This window comes from Leptidea sinapis, chromosome 7, assembly GCF_905404315.1.
Source record: "Leptidea sinapis chromosome 7, ilLepSina1.1, whole genome shotgun sequence".
NCBI lineage: Eukaryota > Metazoa > Arthropoda > Insecta > Lepidoptera > Pieridae > Leptidea > Leptidea sinapis.
In genome coordinates, this window is record NC_066271.1 from 7,156,899 (window position 1) to 7,176,325 (window position 19,427).

Below are 19,427 nucleotides of genomic sequence, written 5' to 3' on the forward strand. Positions count from 1 at the left end.
TCCCCATACCTGTCGCACTTTCGCTTCGCAGATGATATTGTACTGTTAGCCAGCAACGCTGAGGACCTACAGGCTATGTTGGAGGAGCTGTATTCTGCATCTCTTAACTTAGCCTGAAAACAATTATGTGCTGCTATGCCGAGGCTGCATATGTGACCGTGCACGGTCAACGGATCGACAGTATTTCCGAATGCGTCTATGTAGGTCAAGTTATAAGTCTCGAGACGAGCGGACAGGAAAGTGATAAAGCGACGTATTCAGTTGGGATTGGGGGCTTTCGGCAAATTTTCCGACGTGTTCAGAGACAAACGAGTGCCTCTAAACCTCAAGCACCGCACATTCAAACAGTGCGTCCTACCCATAATGGTTTATGGAGCCGAGACTTGGACACTGACTCGGCAGCTTGTCCACCGACTACAAGTCTCCCAAAGGGCTATGGAAAGAGCTATGTTGGGGATTTCTCTATGTGATCACGTTCGGAACACCGAAATCCGCAAGAGAACGGGACTAACTGACATAGCAAAAAGCCTCTAGGAAGTGGAAGTTGGCCATATTTGTCGTAGGTCCGATGGAAGATGGGATAAAAAGTTGTTGGAGTGGAAACCATGAAAGGGGTTCAGGAAGGTTGGGACAGCCAGCAAGATGGACGGACGATCGAGCAGCTGGGAAGGACTGGAAGCGGAATACTCAGGTCCGCACAAAATGGTCTAAAATGGAAGAGACCTTTACTCAGCATTGGGTAGATCAAGGTTGAAGAAGATATATCGAATAAAAACTATATCATGGCTGATAATAGAAACTGCTGGCTGAGTATTTACTGAACGCATTATCTTCACGGAAATAGTTAATAATTAGTGCATCGGAGTTTACTAAGTTGAAATCAACGATAAAATTAGAAGCTAAAATCATATATGTATTGTAATAATGATTTCACTTTGTTCGGTGCGTCTTACGACATTATGAATAATATTGCATTACTAAGTTATTGGAATATGTCATCTAGACAGAGGAATCAACAACAACAACTCATTTATATTCATACATTTATTTACATTGTCATGCAAGTGACCACTTGAGCAATATAATGTTTGTGATTGAAAGCTCCACTTCTCCCTTCAGGAATCTATCGAATGTAGCCAATGACGTTTTATGTATAGAACGTCATTGAATGTAGCATTTATTTTTGCAAATGCAACCATTTTATTTAACCTTATACAAAATTTCATTTATTTGAAATTAAACACATAAAAATTAACTCATTTATTTAATTCGATTCAAATTTTGATTACATGCTGAAGACTCTGGCAAGAAATAAAAATTATTTTAATTATTCAATGGAAAATTAAAGTAATAAAAGCTGTGTCTATTAGGAAAATGTAATTTTCAGTCTAATGAAACTTTATCATGACCATCATCTCGTTGAAAAACAAATTTAATCAATGTCTATATTATACACGGCGATGGTGATACAGATTGCAAACTTGACACGCAATTTGGCAATAAACTTGCAACTACGGAACAGAATTTCAACGCAACTTTATTTTTATCGTAGGAAGTCGTTAGACGCTATCTGAACCACCTCGAACGTATTAACATACATAATTACAGCTGTATTTAACAGTTGCACTGGCGCCAACTTTATTAATACAACTTTTCCAGTTGTGCGTTTCTATTCCAAGTGAAACAGAACTATTTCGAAATAGAAAGTAAATATTAATTAGATCTACAGTTGTTGATAAAATATTTAAAATTAAAAATGTCTACTGATCCCAAATTAACGTTTGAATCAATTTTGAATAAAAACCTCCTCCAACTATAGCAATTCTTATCTGTACTACTATCTGATGTGGCATTTATATCTTCATCTTTATGTGGGCCATTTGGGATTCCTTCTTTACAGTCTTGTTTTAAAAATTATAGGTTTCGATTATAATTCATTTCTCCTTATTGTATGCCCTGTCAGTTTCCACTATTGCTTTTACAATAACATCTTTCGTTTTTGTCTGTTTGTTTAATGTGTGTAGTATCTAATCTGATTTCACAAGACGCAACCATATCGAGCATGGAAAACACATCGTACACTACAATGGTACCAAATAGTTTTGTTTCCTAATCATTTTAATTTTTTTAATAACATCATTCATCACTCAGATTCCAGCATTGTTTCTATGCACTCCCTGCGTAAATCTATTTCTGTTATTATTTATTATTTCGGCTATTGGCTGGATGACATGACCAATGTAGGGGTATTTATCCATATCCCATATTATGTTTCTATACATAGCAAGAGATTGTAAGTCTTATATATCTATATTATACAGAGGTTGTTATATTATTATACAGAGCAGCTCGAATTGTCGGGGACCCAGTGCTCTGTGAACGGCTGGATCACTTGGCGTTGCGTAGAGACGTCGCCTCATTGTGTGTCTTCTACCGCATTTATCACGGGAAGTGTTCCAAAGATCTGTTTAACATGATTCCTGTCGCTGAATTCCACCTTTGCACGACATGCCACAAGTTAGTTCATCATCCCCACCATCTGGTTGTGTGGCGGTCCCCCACAGTGCGGTTTTCAAGGAGCTTTTCAAGGTTTTCTTCCACGTTCTACAAAGCTATGGAATGAGCTTTCTTGTGCGGTGTTTCCGGGACGATATAAACGCCACTCTCCTGCAATTCCTCTGGTGCTGTAAGAGAATGTGATCGGCGGTGATCAATCAACACCAGTACGCTCGTTTGTCCTCCTATTAGATAAAAAAATTAGATAAGGCCAGCCTCGTAATGGCCTTTATAACGACCATTTTTTAAGATCGACCACGAAATACCTTCCGCCGACGTTCACTCCGTCCATTCGTTCATTCACTATATAGTGACAACTTTACGATCTATTTCCAAATCATAGTATTTCTATATGATAGTATTACCACTGAGATGTGGAAATAAAGTTAAATTTGCCGGCAACTGCCAGCTAACATACTTTTCGTAATCCTGCATAAAACACATATGATTCAACTGCAATAATTTAACTATCATAATTAGAAGACGAGTTCTAATAGTTATTTATGCAACTGTTGTGTAATAAGGAGTATTAAAACACGAATGTGGATTTATCACACGAGGCGAAGCCGAGTGTGATAATAGTATCTCATGAGTGTTTTAATACCTAATTATCAACAGTTGCATACAAGACTTTATCTACACCCAGAATCTGAATCCTCTAAAAGATTCTGGAACAGTTAGCTTACTGCTAACATTAAAAGTTAAAACACCAGTCCTAGTAGTAACCTAATATCATTCATTACTGATTGTATACAAATAAACTAAGTATTAATGAAACAATTATTTATTTTGGTAGTTATTTACATTTTGTGTAGTCCAATAATTAAAATTCACTCGAAAATGATGTTATTTTGCAGCGGTTAAAATTAATCGCTCAAAAATATCGAAGAAAAATGGCGGGGATTCGAATAACCTACTTTTTTTTTTCGGCGCGCGGCGTTCTTGGAGTGTGGAGTGCGCGTAAACGAAAATGTTCTTTTTTTGAAATTCATACAGATACCACGCATCGAGCAATAAGAATGTGGCTGTATGTTGAAACTCTTTGCGCATGAAGGGATAAAAAAAAACATAGGAGTGTTGTTATGAAATTCAGTACAACATTACAACACTCTTTTGGGTGATGTAATGGTTATTAGAACATTGGGTGTTTTTATGTTGGCAATAAGCTAACTGTTTCAGAATCTTTAATAGAGGATTTAAAGCATGGGTGTAGATAAAAGAAATTTACGTCATCTTACATAACTATATTAGAATAAATAGTTAGAATTATCAAATAGAAAAAAATTTCAAAACTTTATGTTGTTACGAAACACTGCCTTCAATGTCCAGAATGTCTATAATTGGTGTGGTTTGGATCCGGTCCATATAGCGCTGCCCACAAGTGTTCGGTCGCACCAGTGCTGTTGTTGAAAATGTTTCAAACTGACAAAGTAAGACGCCTCGTTGAAAATAGTAAAAAGCACAAAAATAAACAAGATAAGTGCAACGAACGTACCCTGCGCCAATAATAGTTTGGGGGTTACTTATGATGTCACAAAGCATTATGTGAAAAAAGATTTCCTTCAGTCAAAATGACATATAGATAGAAATCAAAACACTGTTTTAGATGTTCTTATGAAGCCACTTAGCAATAGGCTTTCAAAAATGTACCTGCAATTACTCAGCAAGACCTGGTCACAAGACACGGAATATGAAACAGCTTGGCTTAATTTATATCAATGGAAACGCGAGTCTTCTCACCTCGTCTAGCCCTGATATGATACGGCCAGTTTTAAAAGGCATGGCCTGCTCTAGGCGACACGCTGACAATGAGTGACACAAAAAATGCGCGGAGAGTTTCTTGCGCCACTTCTTCTCTCTCAGAGTGCCATTTGTTTCCGAAACGGTAGTAGTATCTAGTATATTAAAAATGACATCAAAAAGATTTCTAAAGGAAATTTTCAGAAAATAAATGCCTTCTTAGTAATAAGCAGTAATGTGAAATAATTACTATTTCAGTCTGAAGGGCGCCATAGCTAGTGAAATTACTGAGCAAATGAGACTTAACATCTTGTTTTAGGGTGACGAGCGCAATTGTAGTGCTGCTCAGAATATTTGGGTTTTTTAATAATCCTAAGTGGCACTGCATTGTAATGGGCAAGGCGTATCAGTTACCATCAACTGAACGTCCTGCTCGTCTCGTCTCTTATTATCATTAAAAAAAAGCGATATACAAAAAAGCTAATTTAGGATGGAATGTCCAAAATCCACGACCTCTCGGGTTCCATCAGAGCGCTCTTTCCAACTGAGCCAACCAATTTTAAGACACATGCGTACTCGAACGGTTTTTTATACTAACACTACGATTAATGCATAAACTAATTTTACAAATAGAATAAAGATACACAAATAAAATTTTAAAAACAATATTTTATGAACGCGACGGGACACGAACCCACGACCTCCGGCGTTCCGTGCCGGTGCTCTAACCAACTGAGCCAACCTTTCGTTATAAAATCTTGTATGCTTTGTTCAACTCTCAGGTTGTGGCTACATCTACAGGATCTACTTTAAAGTTGATAACCTGTTCAACCCCAATATTTGCATATTAAGAAATTGACTTGAGATGTTGCTCTTGTAAATCTAAACAATATATTATGTTTTTAAAGTGATAACCTAGGATTAATGCACAAATAAAATTTAAAAAACCATTTTTTTAGTTTAGATTTTCAATTCAGTATATTAGTAAACGCCTCCTGCACGTCTGGACCGTTTCGTTTTTGTGTGTTATAGTGAATTCGAGACTTCCCAATTCACAATTTAGTCCACTGAAAATGTTTTTTTTTTTTTCAATTGTTTATATCATAAATATTTACAACACATAATATCGTTTGGTCGAATTGTCCATGCTTAGTAACTGTACATCTAATGACTTTTCATCTTGTAATAACATTTTAAATAAAAAAAATCATACGGTTCATATTGTTTGCATAATTGAATGCTTCAGATCAAAAGGTGATTCTGCCACTTTGTTCTAAGAGAATTCATCAGATATTGTCACTTCAGTTATTGCAGTGCATATTATAGAAGTGTATACGATAATGAATAAATTTAATAATTAATGAACTTTTCTTTAGTCTTTAGAATTCATAATAGCCGTTAGTTTGAAATTTCATTAGCAAAAATTCACTGTATTTTTTGAACCTGTAAAACTGTAAAATGAATTAATCTCACCTGCCTTTGACTGAAAGATTTATGTTTTTTTAATTAATTTTGATGGAACTAATTAGAAAGTTGCTCATTGCTTAAAATGATGAAATCTTACCAGAATCCATTATGAAATTCCGTCTTTCTTAATTTAAATTAAGAAATATAATTTTACCTCAGCTACTACTAAGATGATCAATATTTATGATCAAAGCACGTAAATGTCCTCAAATAATTGCTCCTGTGATTCCATTGGTGTTGCAAGTTGGCGACGGTGATCACTTAACACCAGGTACGCTTGTTTAACCTCCTTTTCCATAAAAAAAGAAAGAAAAATATTTCAAAGTGAATTCTACTAGCTACTACTACAAAACCCTTTACTTTCACGAATCCGTTAAATCCACTGTGCCAATTACAACAGAGTAACCCAAATAGGTGTGAATAGAAAAGTCGTGAACGCGACATAACACAATAAAATGATTAATGATTTGACGACAAGCAGGTAAAATGTTACGGAGGAATTTGTGGAAAATGTGTGACGTCATTTATTTTAATAGCGGTGCTATCATTACTACCTGTCAAGTATATCTATCTTAATGAAATAAGGTTAAAAGACTGATGGTAATTTTTGTAGTTAATCGTGGTAGTTGAAATTACGAATAATAATTGAGTAACCTACAATGCAATCATATTTAAAAATTGAATTTAATAAATAAAATTGGAGTGTCTATTTGTAATAAAATTGAAATAACTGTTTTTTACTACATGTATATGAATATATATACACACCAAAATAACATTTTTTACAATTTTTGTCTGTTTGTCTGTCTGTTTGTTCCGGCTAATCTCCGAAATGGCTCGACCGATTTTGACGGGATTTTGATTGGCAGGTAGCTCTGATGTAATAAGGAGTAACTTAAGCTACGTTTATTTCAGAAATATTTGTTTATTTTAGAAAGAGCAAAAAAGAATAGCAATTTTTAAATTTCTACAAAATTCAATAAATTTGCTTAATTCTTTTGGATTTAGTAAAACTTTTATTTTAGTACAGGGATCCCGTTGTAGAAACAAAACGAGTTAATGTTTGTTCGTAGTGTTTACATTATGATTATCATAGTGTATTGAAAATTTGCTCATGTCCCTAGGTGTATAAATTACCATATCAACTATATTGTAAGGTACAAGGTACAGTTAACATGTCAAGTTCCATAAAAGTTCTCTTAACGATGGCTTAGGGCTGGTTTTTTGATATGTATGTATTTAATGACGTAGGATAATAGCCACGATAAATTAATGAATTAAGTACCTAAGCCACAAATTAGGATATCATCCCCACCAACTGCATGTGTAATCCTCTTCAGTATGATTTTCAAGGAACTTTCTTCCACGATGTTTCCGTTACGATACGACATGGGTACTCACTTAACACCAGGTGACCCGTATGCTCGTTTGTCCTACTTTTCTATAAAGAAATAATCTGTACTTATATTTTCTTGTTTGACAGGTGCGATGCTACAGACAGCATAGCGTATATTATGACACATAACGCGTAGGGATATTACTAAACTATCTCTGTTATCTATTATAATTATTAAGCTATCTCTATTATCTATTAAGAGGAATATCAATAACGTGCCGTGTGATATATGAGTCTCCTCAGTCAATTGTATATATTGAAAAACTTAAATAAGTAACTTTTGTAAATGCCGTTTATTTTATTATTTTCAACGAGCCGTGCTACAGTTTGAAACAATTTCAACAACAGCACGGCTGCGACCCGATACTTTTGTGTAGAGTTGAATGGACCGGATCCAAACCACACCAATTATAGGTATTCTGGGCAAAGAGAACAGTGTTTCACAGCTATGTGGCTTGTATACCACATTGTTTTGGACTTCATTGATATAAGAATTATTCGAACCTTTTTCTGTTTCAAGTATATATGGTATGGCACCAAGTAAAGAGTAGAAATTTATATTGATGTTATAACTTGAAATTGAAATACGAAATCAAATAACTACTATATTTTTATAATTTTCATAGATTTAAATAAATTTGTAGTTTAGAAGCAGCTTAGGGTTGTCGATGATTTTTACCTTTCCCAATGCTGATAAATTAATTATTATTTACAAAATATTCATAATAATAAAGTTGAGACATTTTTTTAAATTTAGCTTGAGATGTTTAATTTTTATGCTCAGAAAATTATATCCTTCTATTTAAAATTAATTAGTCAAAGTCGCGAAAAGAGCAAGAGTTTCACCTGATGACTCCTCATATCTAAAATTCAGTGCAGTTAAGGATTCTTGATTGAATCCTAAATTCTGAGCGGCATCGCAATTACACTTGTCACTTTGAAACGAAGGATATTGTTAAATCAAATCAAAAGCACTTCATTCATGTAGGTCATGGAAATTACTCTTATGAATGTCAAAAGTTTTATTTTCTTTATACATTTACCACAACTTCGGAAAAGGTTGAGCTTTCATCTCGACAAAAAAAGGATTGTTGTGGTATCCACCTAAGGGGCATCCGATGGAAAAAAGCCTTCCACTTGTAAAAATAAAAGTGTGTGCGTGTAATATTTACACCCGATTGAAGTAAAACTATATTATTTTAACAAGTGAGATTTTATTTATTTTACAGAGAATAATTTATTCATTAGAAAATAAAAACTTACACTTTTTACAGGTCAAGTCATTGTTGAGTTCTTGATTTTCTCTTTTATTCTGATTTATTGAGGAAAGAATACAATGTTTCATTTTACTGATTATTTTCTTCATTTTATATTCTATTTATAATTCATTAATACCACTTGCACGTTTTTAAATTTTCACTATATATAAATAAAATAAGAAATGGAAGGTTAGATTATTAATTACCACATATCGATCAATATGACGTCATTATATATTAACGAATATGCAGGGGCGTGCAATCCATATGGCATATATGGCAGTAGGCATAGCCTACCTACCATATTTAGAGTCTAAATAATATACCTACACTAGATTCCAAGATAATTCAGATAAATTTAGTTCTTTTATTCTATAATCGAACTTCTATTGAACACCCAACCAGTAAGTTTTTTGTTACGCGATATACTAAATACCTAAAGTAAGCAGTTCCGATAATGCTTACTAAAGGCTAGTAGAATACGTTCAATTTCTATAACAAAATTTATTTGTCAAGGTTATACGACAACAGCAAAAAATATACAATTACTATGTATATCGTTCTTAAATATGACCAACGCAATTTGACATCTTTAACACATCCGGGGTAGGCATGCTTATGACAGTTCGAAATGACAATTAGCTGTCACGAATTAAACCAATGAGCTACATTATGATTTATGAGTAATTATTATGACGTTTCTCGTTCGGTTAGTGTCCGAGTTTCAACCTTATTGCACTCCCATAAGAGTGTTGACATCGCACATGACGTGATTCATGATTGTGAGATATAAAATATGACATTTCTGGAAATAAAAATATATTGTTCACTAATCAACAATGACAGCGCCATTTTTTTAGTTGTTGTGTTTTCGTCATTCGTGTACTTATACGGGCATGAATAATTCAGCTAATTACATTAGTTATTTGTTTTGTGTACACAAATTAGGTATATATCGTTTTGCACAATTTTCGTTCGTAGATAAAGCAAAAATTGTTTCTATTTATAGACCAATGCAAAAATATTAGTTTAACTCAACAAAAAGGTTAAATTATGAGATATTTCAATACCAACTATTACGAAAAATACACTTGGCTAGCTGGATAGCTTCCAATTTATTGTTCTGCTTTCCTTGCTGTTTATTTTCTAGAACGAAGACTGTGTGGAATGATACTGGTTTCGGTGACTTGAATAATTTGACAAATCTTGGTAAAAAACACGATCAATCTGACAGAACGGCAGAAAAATGTGGGTAAGTGAACTTATATTTATACTTATAACAGGTATTAAATTTTAAATATTAATCGCAAATACAACTAGTTAGACTTCGAGTGCGTACCGCGCTGGAAAACCAATGCACGATCCTGCGAATATGGCTTTAAGCGCTTGAACCCTAAGCTAACTCTTTGAGCTCGAAGAGCTGTACTAGGTATGTTTGTCTGATCTTTAAACCGCCATTACTTTTGAATGAAAAAACCGATTTTCACGCAGTTTTCAGTGTATCGGTGAAGATTCTTAAAAATTATTTAAAAAAAACACATTTACATTTTTTTGTATTTGTTTTGAGATTTCTCAAAATCTATTATTATTATTTATCCAAATTGTATTCAAAATTTAAGTTTGGTAAAGAAGCGTCTATGTGGAGTGTTACAATAACATACCACAGATTGGAAATGGGGCGACCGCCCTCAGGCTTTGTAACGATTACATTGTAACGATATTTTTATGAAAAAAAAAATTAAGTCCACTCAGTGTCTTGCACCCGTTCTTCTCACGTCTATGTCGTATTTCTCGCAATATTTGAATTTGAACATATTAAGTGCATTACATCTTTGTCCGTTTAAGATTCGAACCTGCTACTGTCAATTTACGCCAACTACGAAGCGGGATTGGTAAAAAATTCTGTCACGGTGTTTCATATGAATTCCTATTCTAATTATTAGTCTATTATTTATATTTCAGCCAGCATAGATCATTGAGTTTTCGTTCGAGTAATAAATTTTCCAAAGAATAAAGCAAGAAATAAAATTTAAACTATGCACTTAATCACAGAACACATTTATCAGGAACAATTTCCCGAAGATTTTGGCAAACAATACATGATTGTGCACTTTACCAAAGAGTCAATTGTGTAAGCAAACAACGCAACACAAATAATTGTAATAGAAGTTAAAGAAATCATTTAAACTACTTCGCAATCAAATATTTTTATCATTGACAGTTTGATTTTAGATATGTGACAATACTAACTTTCGTGTTATATTTGAGCATACATTTTGATAATAACTCTGGATACTAAACCTGTGTACTAAATTTTAACCTTCATTCGATACCAAAATATAAATAATAAAGAATAGTAAATATGGACTTTGAGGTTGGATTTCGGGCTTGGTAATTAGTAATTTTACTTTTAAATCTATCGTGATTTAGAAATCATTTAACGAAATATTTACCATGATTCTAGAAGACAACTTCAGTAACCCTGTGGCTATGACACTTTAAACGAGGTTTGAATGTAGAAACACTTATCAGAAGACATCAAAAAAAATTATGGTAAAAATCCCCTTATTACTGCTAATCTTTACAAATAAATAAAACTGGAGTGTCTGTTTGTAAAATTGAAATAACCGCTTTTTAATAAATATACGGTACAGACACCAAAACAATATTTTTTCCAACTTTTGTCTGCCTGACTGTCTGCTTGTTCCGGCTAATCTCTGAAATAGCTGGACCGATTTTGACGGGACTTTCATTGGCAGGTAGCTGATGTAATAAGGAGTCACTGGGCTACGTTTATTTTAGAACAAACAAAGTAATGTTGCAATGTCAAGAAACGATCTAACTCTAAAAATAATATATGTGACAAAACAACGTTTGCTGGGTCAGCTAGTTTTATATAAATTTCCATGAACCGCGCATCTACAGGGCGTGAGTCATCCTGACCCCATCACCCGCGCGGTGTCCGCACTATGTCGATTTTGTGAGTGCAAGAAATTAAGGATATTTGTAAGGATGCTTGCAATCTGCTTCTCACATTAAATTTTCTTTTACATAATTATAGTTACTTACATAATTATACTAATAATTACATCAAAACATATGAAACAAATGAACTGGAGGTGCAAAATTTAATACAATACGTAAAGTTTGATTACTGTCCCCTAGCAACTATCCTAATCTGAATATTAGAAATAGCTGTCTGTATATCGGAGAGTAGCAAATAAGTTCAATGCACGCCAGAGATTTGTCGAAAAAGCGATTTGCATCCATACAGCCTATAATTGAACAATAAAAAGCTTATTGTGCATAGAAATTTCTGATTCATTTCTCAATTCGTTTGGAATTTTACAGTTATAAATTAGATCATACTATTGATATTTTTTCAAATTTTAATTTTTATAAAAAACAGGTATCCTCTTCATTAAGACGGTTAAAAAGCTTAAATATAGATTATTACGTAAGTAATTAGTAGTGAATTCATTACTTTTATATTTTTTTTAATTTGTTTTTAGCATTAATTAGTTTAGTAACTCTGTGCATACCTTTAATTTAGATATGTAAATAGTAACTCTTATTAATGTTTATCTTTTTCACGTATGTTAAATTATGTATCTAGTAGGTAAGCCTTAATAAATAAATAAATAAATAAGCACTGAGATCTGTCCAATGCGAGTGTGGCAAGTATTGTAAGCATTTAATAGGGATTGAAATTTTGATTGTTTCTTTTTTTCAGAAAAAGTGACGAGACGATAAAGTTTTCTGCACTGCAGCTTATACTTTTGCAGCTAACTATTAGATGACCTGCTTTTTAATATAAAAGGGGGCTATTCTATTCGGTTTCTACATTATTATTGCAGTTATAATCAGGTGATTTTTAGAAAAAGTAAAAATTCTTTTATAGTTTATACTCACAAACTTTTTAAATTCTATTAGTATGAAATATTATCACCTTCGTCATGATTAGCAGAAGAATACTATCTGATCATGAAATATTTAGATTGATGACTGAATAAAAAGAGAACGAGCATGATTGACATCAAGGAAGTGACTTCGAAGACGAGTATATTGATGATGAGATACCAGGTGAATTGAATGATACACAAAATGAAGACGATATAATTCCGCCTGTATCTTCGGAGCCCACAGGAAGTTTGGAGATATGACTTCGTGACCCCCGTATTATTGTCTCTGATCACTGTGTGCTTAGAGGTAGGAACTATCATTGCTAGTAAGAATAAAAAGACAAAGTTACAGAAGGATATCTGCTATAAATATAATACGCACACACAGAGGTCCAGCGCGTATGTGTCGAAATATATACGACCCAGTTTTATTAAGATATCATAAATATAATTCCAAGACTAGTATTGCAAAACCCTACGGATGGTGAAGAAGAAGCCAACCAAAGATGATACTGCACCTTTTTCACGAGTAAAAAAAAGAATGTCAAAAAAGACTTGCACCAAATGCAAGAAAACAGTTTTCGGCGAACACAAAAATGACGTCTGCTTTTAATGCAAATGCAAATACCACCAAAATTTGACTGATTATTTTTCATTTGATGAGTTTATAAAAAGTACTTAAGTTGTTTATAAGAAAAATGTATTATTTTATTATGATATTTCCTTTTTATACATAAAACTGCTTTTTTGTTTATTTTTTGTAAACTTTTATTTGATAACATAAACTGTTGTTGTTGTTGATGTTTCAAATATATTCATAATTTCACTGAAAATATCATTACTTCATTAAACCCACATTAATATAATCAGGTAAATAAATGCAATGGGTAGGTATTTTGTTTTAAAAAATCTCTTTGTATTGTATGGTTATCTTTTATGTAATATAATAAGGTTTCAAATGTAATTAAAGTAATAAAATCTTTTTTAAGGTTAATTTATCGCAATTTTATAGAGCCGAGACACGACGTTGAATTGTATGAGACAATTACAACAGCCATCATGAACAATTGATGATTCACCAAAAAGAAAAGACAATTAAATTTTGTCATTTACTTAATTTGTTACAAATATTTTGAAATTATTTTTACAGAAAATGTAAAAAACAACAGTATTTTTGATAGAGATCTTTGATATAATCCAGTGAGCGTATTAGGTAATTTATATTTTGATTTATTTTAATTTCAATTTTGAGATGTTTTATTCAGATAATTCAGGTTCTGATTTTTTTTTTATTGATGAGTTTTATGTGAATAACGTAAAACTATAAAAATAAAAAACTAATAAAAATATAAAAAGTGAGGCAAATAATCATAATTTACTTGAAAGTATAAAAATAGAGTATAAACTACAAAAATTACAATAATCGTAACTAGAATTGTATTGTAGAAAAATACGCGGTTATTTTTATACTTTTTATTGCATATTATATCTATTGTTTTGGAATAGTGTTTTTGAAGTCAGTTGTTTTTTTGTTAAACTTTTTTTGTTTTTTTATTTTTAGTAAATTTGAAGTACACTAACTAACAACTTGTCTAAATATGTGCAGGTATACTAAATTTTTCAATGCAGCAATGAACGTAAGCGCTTAATTGAAGAGTTCCTTAAATTTGCCATGGATTCCGTAATCAGAACCTAACCAACCTCTTACCAAACTGTCTTTGAGGTATATCCTTTCCAGTCAAAAAAAATCATCGAAATCGGTTGGCGCGATATTGAGTTATTCATAAATTTATCATCCAATTTGCTATTCGTATGTATAGCAAATTTAAGACTTTTATGAGTTTTCTCATGGATGCCATTGTCAGATCTGGACCAAATTACAATGGGACCACACAGGAAACACCAGCTTTCAAGTAAAAAAAGAATTATCAAAATTGGTTCACCCAGTCGAAAGTTTTGAGGTAACAAACATAAAAAAAATACCGACGAATTGAGAATCTCCTCCTTTTTTGAAGTCGGTTGAAAATTAAATTAAATAAAATCATTAATATATAATTCATCAATTAAAGCAATGATACTAACAAATGTTAAATGTACTTTTTACCATTTACTACCACTTCGGAAAAGGTTGGACTTTAATGGCAGCGTCGTGTGCCGGGTCGTCCTTCCCTCAAATATGTAGGAAGGGAACGATAGCTGGTCCATGCACTGTTCGTGAACGGGTGCTGCTTGTGGTTCCAGGTCAACCTGTCATTGTTAGTAAATCATCGTATTTATTGGATGCGATTACTTATTATGACAGTAAATACGACCATCATGTTCACGAAGCATCCTTACACAGACAATAAATTAAACCTCTTAAGGTTGATGCATCGAATATAATATGATAATTTATAATTATACAATTTATTCTGTATTACTTTGTAATACTTGATATTTAAAACAATTTTAACTTTGAACCTGTTCATAATATATTCATAACTTGGGTGCAGCAACTTACAAACTAATTTGTTTGAAAGAGTGACCCTTGAGTTTCTTGTATATTCTTCTCTCGAGCTTGTCTTTTTCCGAACATATGGCAGATTCGGTAAATTAGAAAAATATGTATTTTAGTGTCGATTCAAAAACTAATAATAATGTACTGAAGTAAGTGAATATAAATAAAATAGTAATGCAGTTTAATAATGAAAGATTTATTTTAAAGTTAGAAGTTAGTCAAAGATCTAAAACTGGTTCTTGATTAAAAACACACTCCAAATTTCCTTACTTCTTCAGGCTGAGCTTGATTAAGGGTGAGAATAGCTGTATATATGCTCGAGGCGGAATCTTGGGGCAAATTTTCCCTTCTCTAAAATATCTCGAGTGAAGCAAAGGCTGTTTGTTGGTGGTAAATTTAAAGTAAAATATTTCATGAAAGTTTTTTAACATTTTTCCAAACTACCAGAACTATAATAATTTTATTATTATTTTGTTAAAATTTAACCGGAAATATAGATTTAAAAGTGTGGCAATGTGGAAATATTAAACCATTACATTGAAATTTATAATTAATATAATTTATTGACGTTAAACAATTAATTATTTTTGAATTTTTATGTAAGCACAAAAAACCGAATAGGTGACTGAATGTTATATAATATATAAATATATGTGGTACAGTTAATTGAATCATCTGACATGGACCAAACCTAATATAATATATTACTGAATATTCTATAAATTGAATATCGCCGTAGCTAGTGAAATTACTGGGCAAATGAGATACATTATTTAATGTTAGGTCGCAAAGCTCATTTAACTATCAACACTAATGTTGTGGTGAGCACTAAAGAATGAAACAAACTAACTAAAGAACAATGGTGACCATTATCGTAAATTGATCACAATCAAAATACATATTTTGCCCTTTGCGGTTTCGTTTCAGGCCCAAGGGTGTCGTAAGAGGCGATTTAGGGCATTTAATAACGGGAGGCTTCTTTGCACACGATGCCAGCTAGATTATGGGTACCACAACGGTGCATTTTTCAGCCGTGAAGAAGTAATGTGTTTCGGTCTGAAGGGCACCGTAGCTAGTGAAATTGTTGGGCAAATGAGACTTAAGTGACGAGCGCAATTATAGTGCTGCTTAGAATTTACGGATTTTCAAGAATCCTGAGCGCAATTGATTGTAATTTGCAGGGAGTATCAATTACCATCAGCTAAACGTCCTGTAATATATAATCATAATATTCTCATCACATACATGTTCACTGATATTTGTAAAATATTTTTAGCTGACCACATATTTTCCGCTGAGAATTTCATATTATAACATTGAGATGTGTCGGAATAAATTTAATATTGAAGGAATTCCTCAACAGCTTCGCCTAACATCGGTTTCGTTTATTGAAAAATTTATTCAAAGTGTAGAATATTATGCAGCTTCATGCAAAAATTATATTGATACTAATAATTAAGAAACAATGTTGTCAGTATAATATGAGTATTACTTATTTTGGTATGTTTTCTGAGTCCTCTTTGGATTGCGGGTTAACTGAATCGGAAATTCCTTCCTTCTACGGGATTAGATCCCGTAGGAAGAAGGTGGAAGAAATGACCTAACCAGTTAGGTATAAAAGGCATTAATTTTCTCAAAATTGATTCCTTTAAAATTCTTTTCCATGACATTTATAATACTACTACCGCTCAAGATACTCTTCCTTCTTTTTTTTGCGCTCTTTTAAAAAAAAAGTACAATTAAAAGTCGTTTTTATTGCTATAAAATAATCATAATCTAGTCCTGGGCTGTCCAATCACTTAGATATTAATCTGTGGAGTTATATTTTCTATATTATTATTATAGATAATGCCTCAACAGTGTCTGTGACTTCAAAAGTGTATACATTTACCCTTAAAGCTATTATGTGTCTTATGAAGCCTACTAGAATTAGTTACAAGCAATCCCTTGCTTCTAGTATTATAAAAATTAAAATCACTTTAAAGAGCAAAAAGGTGACGATTTTGTGAACGTTCGTCGCTTCATCGGAATTTAATTGTAACACAGTTAAATTTGTCACTTTTGATTATGTATATTTTTTGGGACTCTATTATTTTAAAATATTATGTATACCAGAGGGAGGCTCTTTTGCACAGGATGCCGGCCAGATGATGGGTACCATAACGGCGCTTATTTCTGCCGTGAAGCAGAAATGTGTAAGCATTATTGTGTTTCGGTCTGAAGGGCGCCGTACCTAGTGAAATTACTGGGCAAACGAGACTTAACATCTTATGTGTCAAGGAGGCGAGCGCAATTGTGGTGCCGATCAGAAATTTTGGGATTTTCAAGAATCCTGAGCGGTACTATATTGTAACGAGCAGGTCGTATCTATTACCACCAGAAAAACGTCATGTTCGTCTCGTCCCTTATGCCATAAAAAAAAGGCCAGACATAACTCGTCATCATTGTGATCATGTATTAGTCCACTGATCGTTCATATATCTCTCATAATGTACGTACTGAGGCAGCCCGGCTTTAGCATTTAGCAGATTACGTATTACATCAATAATTGGCCAACGACCAAATTTAAATAATCGGTATCTTATTATTGTTAATTTTAAAATCTGTTGACACAAAATTCTTGGATGCGCCGCAACTCTTTGTTCTTTTTGTTGTAATTTTTTTGTATTTAGACACAAAAAAAATATTTTACAATTTAACTTAAATTTTAATGCAAACATAAACCTATTTGGGCTTTACCATGTACTACACTCGTCGCATGTTATAAGTAATTAATTAAGAGAAAACTAAAAATATACTAAACGACATAATATCAGTTGTAAGAACTAATAGCAATGTAACCTCAAAAATATTTTACAAATTATTTACATTAAACACTTTTTCTAATTTTTACAAACTTATTATATTAAATTACAAACAAACAAAGCTAGTTCTTACAGCATACTTATTTACAAGTACCCTTCTATTCATTTACGTTTGTGTATTACTGTTCTCTGTTAAGGGTAAGGTAGTTTTATTACGACATATACAGCATGTTTGTGTTTCATACTCACAGCATTCATCTATTTATAATATAATTTATAAGATAATATTTTTTAAATTTAACTTTTATATTTTTAATTGTTATCTCCTGTTTTAAAGATGTAGGAAGTTTATTCATTGGAATGGCATACTATAGTGTAGCATATCACTGTTATGGCAAACCATAGTGCAGACACTTCCTGTACAAAATTGAGAGATACACATAGACAACAGACACATTGGCATGATTGACAAAGGCCAATTGTCTCTTGTGCCGTGACCAAAATTGTCACCGAGTCGAGTGCGAACAGAGTCGCACGCAATACACATTACATAATACACGCGCTAATAACAATGTATAGAACTACATTGGCTAATACAATTCTAATAACCGATAAACAAAATCAGTAAAATTGATGCTGACTGTGCTTAAAGATTTAAGATGGATAAATTAAAGAATATAATTTAGGGCATTGCTTTTATAGGCTATTTATATATTTATTATATTAAAAAATCTTTGAGATAATTGCTTATAGTAGTAATAATCCAAATCATTTATGATCCCTTAAAATGGTCATTTAAAACGAAAATTGAAATATAGGCCACTTAATAAAATTTTCTATTTCACTAAATTGCCAGCAACGCTCCTATGATTCCTCTGATGTTGCAAGAGAATGTGGGCGGCGGTGATCACTTAACACCAGGTGACCCGTACGCTCTTTTATCCTCCTGTTTCCATAAAAAATAACATGGAGGCGCCGTGTTGAATTTTGATTACTCCTATGTTAGGGTAAAATACATCACAATCGGCCCACAGTATGTAGCAACATAAATCAATTTTAATTTATATAGTTATTTTGTAGGAACTTGAATCAACAAACACGTTTGGAAATGCCAATAAAAATAAAGAGTTCTAAATGAAAAATCTATTTGAATTTTGAGTGAAGAGCTCTTCTTATAACAAATAAGCGGCAATTCAAAGGTTGTATCGTTTTCAATTTGTATAATTATCACTTGTTAAAAGTTCCGGTTAAAGCACTTAAAATAAATAAAATAAAAACACAACAAAACAAAACAAAAGGTTCTAAATTAATATAATCTTCTTTATATAGTCATTTCACTAGCGGGGCTTTCTTACAAAATACCATATTAGCTGGAAAGACGCGTAGATATTTCACAGCAAACTCCTTGCAATAACGGTGACGTCACTATGATTTGTAGCGGCACTTGATCAACGGTTACCCACCGCGCTAATACTGTGCCTAAATGAGAAATACGAATGAAAAATAAGAACGCTTTACGAAAAATATGCTACACTTCCGAATTTACAACAAATTTTGTTGAGCAAAATTATAATTACCATGAAGTCGATATCAAGTAAACGTTAACATTTTTTCTGATTTATTTCATTTATTCGGATAATATTATGTATACGATTTCATAAAAAATCAATTACACTGGCCTGCAAAAGTAAGTATCACACTTTTCAAATTATTTTTTTTTCTTAACTATAGGAGGTAGAGATTTAAGATTAAAAACGTTTTGTTGCAAATTTTATAGGCTTTAATTCTTAGAAACTAAAATTATAC